The sequence below is a fragment of the Oncorhynchus gorbuscha genome, linkage group LG19 (assembly GCF_021184085.1).
Source record: "Oncorhynchus gorbuscha isolate QuinsamMale2020 ecotype Even-year linkage group LG19, OgorEven_v1.0, whole genome shotgun sequence".
In the NCBI taxonomy this organism is placed as follows: Eukaryota; Metazoa; Chordata; class Actinopteri; order Salmoniformes; family Salmonidae; genus Oncorhynchus; species Oncorhynchus gorbuscha.
In genome coordinates, this window is record NC_060191.1 from 23844328 (window position 1) to 23855751 (window position 11424).

Consider the following 11424-nt stretch of genomic DNA (forward strand, 5'->3'; position numbering starts at 1 on the left):
CCAATAGAAACTCTTGTTTGCAATTGTTGGACTAATGATTACACCCTATATGAGTTAGATGCAGGCAAGAGGGAGCAAGGCGATATTGAATGTGTCACTGTCTGTCCATTTGTCACTGTCTGTCACTTCAAAGTTTTCTCTCTGCCTTTTGTGTGCGAACGTTGTAAACTTTTGTTCATAGGCCAGGTTGTAGCAACGTCATGATGGGTATATGTCACGTTCTGACCATAGTTCTGTTATTTTATTCTTTGTTGTAGTATGGTCAGGGAGTCAGTGAGTTAGGGTGGGCAGTCTATGTTTGTTTTTCTATGTTGGTTTTTGTGTTCGGCCTAGTATGGTTCTCAATCAGAGGCAGGTGTTGTTAGTTGTCTCTGATTGAGAATCATACTTAGGTAGCCTGGGTTTCACTTTTGGTTTGTGGGTGTTTGTTTCCGTGTGAGTGTTTTGGCCACACGGTACTGTTTCGGTTTTGTATATTCACGTTGTTATTTTCGGTTTAGTGTTCTGAGTTTGAATTAAAAATCATCATGAACACTTACCACGCTGCGCTTTGGTCCGATCCTTACTCCTCCTCTGACGAAGAGGAGGAAATCCCTGACAGTAGAAGGAAAATTTGAGTATCATGTAATATCCTAAACCTATCGCTGTTACATTGAACTGGGTGAATGGAATATGAATGACAGTCATCTAATATGCTGTCATCTTTTTTATTTTATTTTAATTTTACCTAGAGAGGCATGTCAATTAAGAACCAATTCTTATATTCAATGACAGCCTAGGAACAGTGGGTTAACTGCCTTGTTCAGGGGCAGATCGACAGATTTTTACTTTGTCAAATCGGTGGATTTCGATCTTGCAACCTTTCGGTTACTAGTCCAACGCTCTAACCACCAGGTTACCTGTCCTAATATAAATAAGGCCATGCTCATACAAATGTTTTTGTCCTCCCTCATCATAAACTGCACTGACCAGGAAACACCAACATATCGGGTTTTAGGTCATCATGAGCCAGAACAGCTTCTCAGTGCACCTTGGCATAGATTCTACAAGTACCCAGAACTTTATTGGAGGGATGCGACACCGTTCTTCCACAAGAAATTCTATACTTTGGTGTTTTGTTGATGGTGGTGCAAAGCACTGTCTCTCAGGCGCCACTCCAATCTCTCATAAGTATTCAATTGTGTTGAGACATTTTTTTATACATGATGACACGTATTAACTCAGGAAACACACCTGTGTGTACGTACCTGCGTTCAATTTACTTTGTATCCCTCATTAACTCAAATGTTTCCTTTATTTTGGCAGTTACCACATCATACAGTTGAGTGAAGTACAGAAGTGTGTTTTCCCTCTCATTCTTCGTTTGAGGTGGTGTAGTGCTACTGGGTTACGGTGTACCATCCCATTCCACACTGCCCGGCCCACGACAATGGGTCTGCTGGAGCGAGATTTATCGTCTCCGTCTCCTACCGCCACCCCTCTTCTCCTGTTTTACCCTCCACACATGATGAGAGAGGCAAATTGAGAAGCCACCTTTTCCTGGAACCATTCTTGAGTTAGCAGGGAACGTAAATCACTTTAGACAGTTAACAGTGTGTGTGTGTGTGTGTGTGTGTGTGTGTGTGTGTGTGTGTGTGTGTGTGTGTGTGTGTGTGTGTGTGTGTGTGTGTGTGTGTGTGTGTGTGTGTGTGCGTGCGCGCGCGCCAGGGTTTCCGTTAGCTGGTAATAGCCAAAATGAAAAGCCGATAAGTCAAATTGGCGCTGGCATATTTAGCATATTCATTGATTGAAATAAGTCGATGTACTGTAGCACGAGAGATGCTGATGCAGCTCAAACAGCTGTTTGTTGCTACTGGAGTTAAAGACGTGCTTTAATAAACATAATCATTGCACAACAATTCTAAAGGCGATTGCGTGTAAAAAAAAATATATGAAAAAAAAATAAAAACAATGGCCACGATTAAAAAGAGCTACTATTTTTATTTATCAACTGGTAAGTGAAGTGCGCTTCCCATTCACCATTTAAGTGCATAGGCAGCTAGGCAGGGTTCAGCACGTCGCACACCACTTTGTAATGAGCTGGAGGCAGTATGCATTTTGAAAACATATACTTCATTGTTTGAAAAGGGAACATTTTACTAGATATTATGAGGCATATCTTACCTTGCTTCCAAGTAGCCTAGTTAAAATCCAACTAACCTAAACTAACTCACTTATTTTATAAAGACCTCCATATGCTATAGAAACCAGTAGTCGTCTGCTCTCGTGTTATATTGGTTTTCAAATCAACTTTCTTTTCATTGTCCAGCAGCCAAATGCACAATCCTAATCACATTAGCAACCCATGTTACTTGTTGAATGTTTAGATCCTTCCCTTTTTTTCCTAACGGATATTTTCATCTCTGTCACATGAAACCGCTCACAATGGTGCTTTTCCTGCTAATTGCATTATGGAAGGAACATTTGCGCATCGCGGCATTGCTCCACTTATAATTTGAAGAAAGATGTTTCTCAACATTTTATGCTCAATTAACATTCTGATCTGTTGCATGTGCCTTATTGCTTTTTAATAATATAACTCAATCGCTGTTGTCAAAAAAAGACTATTCAAGGCAGCGCGTAGTGGCTTAGAGTAGGCCGAGGCTATGTCAGATTGCCTATATTTCTTCTCCTTTCTTTGCACAGGAAAATGTTGGCCTTTTGTAAACACATTCCATGCACTTCTCCTCCACTTTTTATGACTGGAGACATTTGTAGAATCTTTTGAATATGACACAAATGACAGGGTAGCCAACTCTCCTCACACTGACAAAAAGATCAATAAGAATATCCATAAGTTAGGCCTACGAACAGCGGAGACACAAATACAATATGACGTCCATCTAACCTGGAGGAGAACCCCCCCCCCCTCCAAAAAAAACCAAAACATTGTCACTGCCCTAATGATAAAGACAGTCAATATGCACGCTCACCGTGGATATGGCCAATGTTCTCCGCCACAATTGTATTTTTTAAATATTGAGATATGCCTGGCGGTGTCTCTCTGCCTTTAGCTGACAGTCTCAACTCAACAATTGTCTATGTGGTATTTGCCGCGCACTCTTCCCAAATTCCAGGCCCTTTACAACTGTAGGCTATGCCATTTAAAAACAACCCACAGAGGCTAATGATCCTCTGTGGCCGAATCCTGCTTTCTGGTGTACTAGCCTATGTTGAATGATTTGATTGATTTCTGTATAGATAGGAGTAAGCGAATTAGCCTATATCATTTTGGTGTTCCACCCATCTATTCTAACATCCTCAAATTGCTCGTGGGAATTCGGTAAGAATGGCGCGCGTCGTTGCATCCCAGTTGCATGTTCTGTTGAGATGAATTACCACATTTCCGTCGTTCTGAGAACCGCGGGTGGACATCCTAATCAGGTTATTCAACCATTGCATATGGGTCCAGTACATTTCTCATATGTCCAGTACATTTCTCATATGTCCAGTACATTTCTTATATGTCCAGTCGCTCTGGATAAGAGCGTCGGCTAAATGACTTAAATGTAATGTAATGTCCAGTACATTTCTTATATGTCCAGTACATTTCTTATATGACCAGTACATTTCTTATATGTCCAGTACATTTCTCATATGTCCAGTACATTTCTCATATGTCCAGTACATTTCTTATATGTCCAGTACATTTCTTATATGTCCAGTACATTTCTTATATGTCCAGTACATTTCTTATATGTCCAGTACATTTCTTATATGTCCAGTACATTTCTTATATGTCCAGTACATTTCTTATATGTCCAGTACATTAAAATGCTGCCGGTCAAGTCTCCGCTGCCACATTTTCCTAACGGAAACCCTGGCGTGTACATATTATGGGACAGCAGAACCAGTTTCACTGGAGGACATTCAGCAGCACCCGATGGTAAATGATGACTCCGTGTGGGATTAAGATGAGAAGTGCTTAGATTAGGCCAGAGTAACACCTGCCCATTCATAATGCTGGTGGTATAATTGGGTCTGTTGCTGGCGTAGATAGAGACCCATGGGGGTCCTTGGCTTACAGTTTGACCACTGCCCCCAGGTTAAGTACCTTGCATAAAGGGATCTCTCTGGTCAGTGCTCTAACCGCAATGCTGAATCGTTGTTTTATGGTTTATGCTGTGTTCTTCAAGCTCTTGTTTCACTCAGGTTGTTCTGTTAGTATACTGATGTACACTCTTACGGGGGAAAAAGGTGCTATCTACAACCTTAAAAGATCCTTCGGCTGTCGCCATAGGAGAAACCTTTGAAGTACCCTTTTTTGGTTCCAGGTAGAACCCTTTTGGTTCGAGGTAGAACCCTTTTGGTTCCAGGTAGAACCCTTTTGGTTCCAGGTAGAACCCTTTTGGTTCCAGGTAGAACCCTTTTGGTTTGAGGTAGAACCCTTTTGGTTCGAAGTAGAACCATTTTGGGTTCAGTCAACCTTGTGTGAAAATTGCAGTGGGCAGAGTGGAGGACAGACAGGCAGGCAGAAGGAGAGGCATTGGCAGCCATGAGAGGCAGTGTGGAGGGAAGTACATTCATTTGTTCAGGAGAGAGAGGGTGTGTGGGAGAGAGAGATGTTATACAGAGAGAAAGAGATGGAAAGAGAGAGCGAGAGGGAGACCGAGAGAGAGAGAGATGGAAAGGGAGAGAGTGAGAGGACAGAGGGGAAAGAGCATTCAAATACCCCTGAAGTAGACAGGTGCTGCTTAAGAGTCTTCTCCACCTCTCCTGGTTCACTGACCTAGTGTCAGTTTCCTCCCGTGCCAGTCGGAGCTCCACGTCAGTGGTGTCACAGGAGAATAGGTCCCCCAGCCTCCAGTCCTGTGAGTGTCAATGAATTACCACAATTTCAGAAAGTGTGGGGGATGAAATTCATCAGTAGCTAAAGCCTTATTTAGAATGTGTTTTATTTGGGTGACCTACTTTTGCTTCCACGCTGAACACACCATGCTGCACCACGCCGAAGACGCACACCATCACCACAGAGCTGAGAATTCCTCCGTGTTGAATTCGGTTTCTCGCCTCACAGACTGCCGTTTCGCTCTCTCTCTCACTCTCAGCCATGCTCTCTCTCGTTTTCCCTCCCTCCGGTTTTACCCTCTCCACGGTATCTGTCTTACACCCACTGCTATTCGTCTTCACTCTGCCCATCCAACCATCCACTCCATAGAACATATATCACCTTCCTGGAGCTGACCTGTGTGAGTGTGTGTGTGAGTGTGAGTGTGAGAGATATAGATATCCTCCAGGGGATTTTTCTTCAGGGAAAATTGGTGGAGGGAATTTAATTTATATCAACCACTGTGGTACAAGGAGTCCTCCTTCTATCCATCAGAATGTGGATACAGGGATCTGTCTACTCAGACCTGGGGTGAGAGCGAAGGATACACACTCATGTGAGCTGAGGATAGAGTGAGAGTTTTGACCTCAATCAAACCTAGGGCTGGAAAGGGTCATAAACTCATAACCTCATAAACTCAACAGCTCATGGTCCTCCTCGAATCAGAAGGTTTTTTGACCCAATGGAGGAACGGCGTCAGAGAAATGCTGATGAATGTTTTGCCCGAGCTGTGTATGCAACTGGTTCACCTCTGATGCTCACAGGCAATGTGTATTGGAAGAGATTTATGAATGTTCTTCGCCCAGCATACACCCCTCCAACCAGACATGTTTTATCTACTCATTTGCAGGATGCAGAGTTCAACAGAGTTCAAGTGAAGGTCAAGCAAATCATAGCGAAAGCAGACTGTATTGCAATCATCTCTGATGGGTGGTTGAATGTTTGTGGGAATGGAACAATTAACTACATCACCACCACCCCTAAACTAGTATTCTACAAGAGCACAGACACAAGGGACACAGACACACTGGTCTCTACATTGCAGATGAGCTTATGGCAGTCATTAATGACCTTGGACCACAGAAGGTATTTGCGCTGGTGAAAGACAATGCTGCGAACACGAAGGCGGCTTGGTCTAAAGTGGAGGAGTACTACCCTCACATCACACCCATTGGCTGTGCTGCATTGAATCTGCTCCTCAAGGACACCATGGCACTGAAAACAATGGATGCACTCTACAAGAGAGCCAAGGAACAGGTTAGGTATGTGAAGGGTCATCAAGTTATAGCAGCAATCTACCTCACCAAGCAAAGTGAGAAGAATAAGAGCACCACATTGAAGCTGCCCAGCAACACCTGTTGGGGTGGTGTTGTCATCATGTTTGACAGTCTCCTGGAGGGGAAGGAGTCTCTCCTAGAAATGGCCATATCACAGTCTGCCGATATGGACATCCCCATCAACAGGATCCTCCTGGATGATATATTTTGGGAGAAAGTGGTAAGCAGCTTGAAACTCCTGAAACCTATAGCAGTAGCCATTGCACAGGTTTAGGGAGACAATGCCATCCTGTCTGATGTTCAGACTCTGCTTGCAGATGTAGGAGAAGAAATGGAAGCCTGGAGAAAACATGAGAGGAAGACAACCAAATATTTTTTCTAGACTATCATTTTACAGATGTATGTTGATAACGTTTTTGGGTGATGCGATGGATCATTGGGGATCATTCAATATTCCCTTTCTTTTGTTGTTCAGTGAAATCATCCCATGTGAAGAGTCAACTCATTTAATTAAAGTTAAATTCGCAACAATTATTATTTTTTCTGTTGGAAGGATTTAATCATTGCAATTGTCTAGTTATGAGGTAAAAGGTTTATGTTTCTGTCTCCATATGATATGGTAAATATATCCAATGCAAAAACATCTACATTTAAATAGTAGTATTATTAATTTGCATATATTTCCATTGATTCCCATATACGCCCGTTAATTCCAATATATTCCCGTTAATTCCCACGGAAAGTTTCCACCTCTGAATATTCCCCAAAATGTACAATGCTAATCATACAGCTTTATGTTATGTTTATGTTAGCTTGAAAGATATATCATTATGCAGTGACATGACTGTTTGGATAATGTAGTGTGTTGGGAGGGTCGTATACTGTATGATAATGTTTCTGTCATACAGTCTAGTACAATCATGGCTATCTTTTTTAAAACATTTATTTGTACTTTTTATTTAACCTTTTTTATTTAACTAGGAAAGTCAGTTAAGAACAAATTATTATTTACAATGACGGCCTAGGAACAGTGGGTTAACTGCCTTGTTCAGGGGCAGAACGACAGATTTTTACCTTGTCAGCTCAGGGATTCGATTTAGAAACCTTTTGGTTACTGGCCCAACACTCTAACCCACTAGGCTACCCTGCCACCCCCTAGTACAGAGATATCGTCACCAGCCATGACTTGTGGGTGATTGTAGCAAGCAGTGTCCATGGCAACATAGCAACTGCTAGACTACAATTTATGTGTCAGATGGCTGGAGAGGTCAGACATAAATCATCATTTCATCTCGGCTGTATTTGATTTTGATGAGCACTGACCTGATTCCATCCGCACGTTCACACAGTATCTATAAACGTTTGTGTTTTTCCTCAGAATTTAAACTGGCATGTTAATGTCCTTGACTCAGAGAGTTAGCGGATCCGATGGGGGAATAAAACTCCACTGTGTCAACCCATATTTACTACGGTATTGACCCTCCCCCCAAAAAAGAGAGCGAGATCTCCGACTCTTGCCAATGTAATCAATGAATCCTGCCGCTCTGCTCTGCCTCTCGCCACATGCCTTTGTAAATCCCAATCCATTTAGACAAAGCCCTCTAATTCACAATTCTCGGGTTACAAAGACTCTAACAGTGGAGGATGGCGTGTGTGTGTGTGCGTGTGTGTGCGTTTGTGCCTGTGTTTGTGTGTGTGTGTGTGTGTGTGTGTACATGTACAAATTCTGTGCATGCGTGTCTTTTTTTCGCTCAGCACCTTAAAAGTCTAAAAAGACATTTAATCTCCTGCAGATCAAGGTGGATCATCATAGTGACACTGTAACCTGCTGTGCTCTTTATCTGGGCTGTGGGCTTAGTAGTAGGAGAAAACTCTCGATTCCACTGTTCCAGACCTTCCTTCTACTGTGTGTATATGTATAAACATGTAATCCTATTTGTGGGACTTCTTACGAGCTACATCATTATATAGGGAGAAAGCATTGGACCAAGTGTGTAGTAGCATCACTACTTAATGCATTATGTATTTTATGTTCCCATATATTACTACAGCATGCATTTTATGTATGCTAAATCTTGTGTAGATTAATAGCTCAGATTTATACTATAAACCTCTTTCTGTTCCACTTCTACATTCCAGAATAATTCTGTCAATCATCAATACTGACACATTGTTAGTGAAGAGCATAAAAGAAGTTGAGCTGCCATTGATGCTGAGAATGTAATTGGTCAATTTGATGTGAGAAGAAAGAGAATTCTAACAAAGAAGAACCTTGGGCCTTTTCTCTTTCTCATTTCCCTTTTTATATTTAACAGCCCCTATCATTTATTTGCCTCCATTCTCTTTATTTTTGGGACAACCTTTTTTCTCTCTTTCAATTAGTATTTTTTGCATTTCTTAGTGGTCTCAAAAGCTTTTGCACTGCTCGGGGTTTAAGGACAGTGGGATTTAACAGGGGTGGGGTGTATTCATTAAGCACCAAATGGAGGAAGACGGACTGGATCAGGGAGGGACTTCCTGACATTGCCCAATAAAAAACACATTTTAGTTTTCCGTTGCAAGATGTTATGCCGCTTCTTGCTACAGTGTATCCTACTGAATACAACCCAGGCTTTGACCCATGCCCAAATTAACCCCAACCCAACCCCTATTGAGGAGAGAGTCTGATGAATCCTGGTTCCTTGTTTTTACAAGTCACAACATTGATGCCAGCAAACAAAATGGAATCTTTCAGATCATTAGGCCGCCTTTAATGATGCGGGGCTTTGAGGAATCCAGGCCTCTAGTTTCTTTTCTTCTGACTCTGCCTAGCCCACATAACAGCCTGGCATCCCATTTTCAAAGCATCATTAGTTTAATAGTCCCAACACACGCACACACACACGCACATGCACGCGCACGCACACGCACACGCACACGCACACGCACACGCACACGCACACACACACACACACACACACACACACACACACACACACACACACACACACACACACACACACACACACACACACACACACACACACACACACACACACACACACACACACACACACACACGAGCACACAGTGGCCATGTCCGAATACCCTTACTAGCATACTACATACTTAAACTGCATGCTATGTTCTCATCGCCGCAGTATGCCGCGGCCGCAACATGGTAGCATCGCATTTGCATTGCATTATTAACCAGCCCGACAGTAACTAGTTCCCAATTGGATTCATTTCTCTATACTCTGAAAAGATTAGGAATGGAGTTATGCCTACTCAGGCTGGTTATAGGCATCACATTCCACCTATACCGTAGCCATATAGCATCTATCCTATTAATAAGTCAAAAAGGACCAAAGACAGAAGCAGATGATTTGGTTCCTTTTGAACATATTTATTCGTGAAACCAAAGTGCTGTAGCATGTATCATGTCGATCAAATAGCCTACTACACACACCAGAGCTTTTGAAATGTTCAAATCAAAAAGCTATTGCACAGAGGAACGTGGACAGTCGGGTGAATCGCAGATTCATAACCGCTAGTCAGCAACATAGTAAACTAAAACACTGATCATCGGGAACGAGATCAGAATGTCTGCCAACGCTTGATCCTAAAACAAGCCATAGGCTATGTTCAAATCAGAAGGCCTGATTAGCATGTAAATCAAAAATGCAGATACATCCCGAGTCCCCGGTGTAGACACATTCAGAAATGAATATATGGTTTCGTATTGAGTTTAAAAGCTCTGACGAAGGCCAAGAGAACAAAAAAAAAAAAAACTTTTCAACGAGAAAACAGAAATACAAAATACACATTTTTTTATCGCACAATCAAATGGCCTACTATTTAGGACGCAAGTATGGGTATTTGGACACGGCCACTATCTTTATCACTTTTTGAGCTGAGCGCACACAGGCCTTCAAGCTGAAGTGAGCTACTGGCTAGTAGTGAGTCCACACCTGGATTGACCAGTCACCTCCCCTTTTTCCAGAGGAGCAGTAGTTTTTGGGCCAACTACAAATCATCCACTCTTTTTGTCAGTGAGCCTAGCCTCTGTCCTCCAGGCTGCTCATGTATTCCCTCCAATTAAAATACATTCAAGTGTTTAATGAAGAGAGGGGAACAAATCTCAAGAGGAAGAATTGTTCAGAGAAGTCCGTTTTAAACTTTACAGCAAATGATGGTGAGCTGGAATAGAAAGTGAATCTATTTTTCATGTTCAGTGCAACTTTAACAAGTGTTTGAGTGAGAGTAGAAAGAAAACTCACGCAATGGAAAATATAGCATCTATAGCCTGTAGGCTACCCTGTACATTCTGTAGGCTACCCTGTACATTCTGTAGGCTACCCTGTACATTCTGTAGGCTACCCTGTACATTCTGTAGGCTACCCTGTAAATTCTGTAGGCTACCCTGTAAATTCTGTAGGCTACCCTGTATATTCTTTAGGCTACCATGTATATTCTGTAGGCTTCCCTGTATATTCTGTAGGCTACCCTGTATATTCTGTAGGCTACCCTGTATATTCTGTAGGCTACCCTGTATATTCTGTAGACTACCATGTATATTCTGTAGGCTACCCTGTATATTCTGTAGGCTACCCTGTATATTCTGTAGGCTACCCTGTATATTCTGGCTACCCTGTATATTCTGTAGGCTACCCTGTATATTCTGTAGACTACCATGTATATTCTGTAGGCTACCCTGTATATTCTGTAGGCTACCCTGTATATTCTGTAGGCTACCCTGTATATTCTGAATAGAAACAAATTTACAGCACTGTACAGTTTTACTACAACAATAAACCCTGTTCAAAGTACGGCCCCTTAGTTTTCATAATTAAGAAAAGGGATTGTAAAGTGTATTTTTATAGGCCACAGTATATAACAGTCTTTGCCGGTCAAAGGCCACAGCTTTAAACAGTGTATGGTATTGATCCCGGTCGCTTTGGCTGGTGATATATGTCTTCCAGGGAAAAGGCTTTCTCCGAAGTGGGGAGTGTGTGCTTGATTTGTGACTGAGGAGATTAAGATGCCAGGTCTCTCTAAACTCTCTCTCTCTCTCTCTCTCTCTCTCTCTCTCTCTCTCTCTCTCTCTCTCTCTCTCTCTCTCTCTCTCTCTCTCTCTCTCTCTCTCTCTCTCTCTCTCTCTCTCTCTCTCTCTCTCTCTCTCTCTCTCTCTCTCTCTCTCTCTCTCTCTCTCTCTCTCTCTCTCTCTCTCTCTCTCTCTCTCTCTCTCTCTCTCTCTCTCTCTCTCTCTCTCTCTCTCTCTCTCTCTCTCTCTCTCTCACA

General features: G+C 42.3%; 1 protein-coding gene across 2 annotated transcripts in view; it reads left to right on the forward strand.

The window, feature by feature from the left end:
- LOC124005398 (mannosyl-oligosaccharide 1,2-alpha-mannosidase IA) overlaps positions 1-11424 on the forward strand; it is a 237971-nt gene that overhangs the window by 168429 nt on the left and 58118 nt on the right. The window lies entirely within an intron of this gene.